The sequence below is a fragment of the Nanorana parkeri genome, unplaced genomic scaffold (genome assembly GCF_000935625.1).
Source record: "Nanorana parkeri isolate BGI_ZX_2015 unplaced genomic scaffold, ASM93562v1 scaffold1998, whole genome shotgun sequence".
Taxonomy (NCBI): domain Eukaryota; kingdom Metazoa; phylum Chordata; class Amphibia; order Anura; family Dicroglossidae; genus Nanorana; species Nanorana parkeri.
Genome location: NW_017308266.1, coordinates 216,524 through 218,180, shown reverse-complemented (window position 1 = coordinate 218,180; position 1,657 = coordinate 216,524). Strand labels below are relative to the sequence as shown.

General features: G+C 53.7%; 1 protein-coding gene across 2 annotated transcripts in view; it reads left to right on the top strand.

The window, feature by feature from the left end:
• APLP2 (amyloid beta precursor like protein 2) overlaps positions 1-1,657 on the top strand; it is a 51,903-nt gene that overhangs the window by 19,222 nt on the left and 31,024 nt on the right. The window lies entirely within an intron of this gene.

Here is a 1,657-nt window from a genome sequence, read left to right as displayed (position 1 = left end):
GGTTTGGGGGGGAGGATGTCGGGCCTCTGCAGGTTTGGGGGGAGGAAGTTGGGCCTGGCCATCTGTATCCAGTGAAGGAGGTCCTCTAGTGGAATTGTCTTCTTCCTCTGCTATTATATCCGGCTTGGTGAGATGTGACTTGATGAAGAGCGGTCAGTGTATGGAGAGGATGGACCGGCGTCCTCGGGTACCGAAGATCTTTTATGGATTGTTGTCATTGTACTTTTACATTTGGAATGGAGAGGAGGAGGAGAGCAGCAGTGGGCGGTCTTTATTACCGGAGGGGGCGGAGACAAGACCAGTCGCCCTGCACAAGGACAGAGAGCAGCAGTGAGCGGTCTTTATTACAGGAGGGGGCGGAGACAAGACCAGTCGCCCTGCACAAGGACAGAGAGCAGCAGTGAGCGGTCTTTATTACAGGAGGGGGCGGAGACAAGACCAGTCGCCCTGCACAAGGACAGAGAGCAGCAGTGAGCGGTCTTTATTACAGGAGGGGGCGGAGACAAGACCAGTCGCCCTGCACAAGGACAGAGAGCAGCAGTGAGCGGTCTTTATTACCAGATAGTAGAAGAAGTTTCGTGTTTGAGATCTTTCACACAATAATTCCTGGATTTGAATCCATAGATATCCGGGGACGTTGGCAGATTGCGGTAGAACGGGACGCATGCTGACGAATGCTCGTTATGACGGGGGTGGAATGTGCGCCGTGCCGTGTTTTTTTGGGGTCTTTCAATGAGCATTCCTCCCGGGCTCAGCGGAGAACGCGCCGGCCGTGTGAGCCGGGGATTAGGCGTGTTGTTGTGGTGTGGATGGCGGAGCTCGCATGTGACCCGGCTTACCAAGCATGTGCTCCAAATGCCGACATACACTGGCACCGCCGCTATGTAGGTCACGAGGGAAAGATTTATGTCTGCTCGGAGTGAATTAAACCCCCAAATCCCGATCTCGCCTCCGATTCCGGATAGAAGTCGCAATTAAAATGCAGAATTCCCGATTGTGGAACAAAAATAAAAACTGATGAATATTAAACACGAATTCTGGCCACAAATCTTCATTGAAATGTCTTTACAAACCCAGATATTACATTGTAGATGTAGCAATGACATCATCACTGTGCTGTACATACCCTGTGCAGAGAGCAGATCTGAGGGAGGGACCCAGGGATCTCTAGCAGTCTCATGTAATGCATTGTCAGTCCTGTGCCTCATGTAGCATGTTCACTCTCTGACAGCCTCCTTTTACCATGTCTGCGCTCTCTGACCGCCTCCCGTACCATGCCTGCCCCCTCTGACCGCCTCCCTTACCATGTCTGCCCCCTCTGACCGCCTCCTGTACCATGTCTGTCCGCCTCCCCTACCATGTCTGCCCCCTCTGACCGTCTCCCCTACCATGTCTGCGCTCTCTGACCGTCTCCTGTACCATGCCTGCGTTCTCTGACCGTCTCTTGTACCATGCCTGCACTCTCTGACCGCCTCCTCTACCATGTCTGCATTCTCTGACCGTCTCCCCTACCATGTCTGCATTCTCTGACCGTCTCCCCTACCATGTCTGCATTCTCTGACCGTCTCCCCTACCATGTCTGCATTCTCTGACCGTCTCCTGTACCATGCCTGCGCTCTCTGACCGTCTCCTGTACCATGCCTGCGCTCTCTGACCG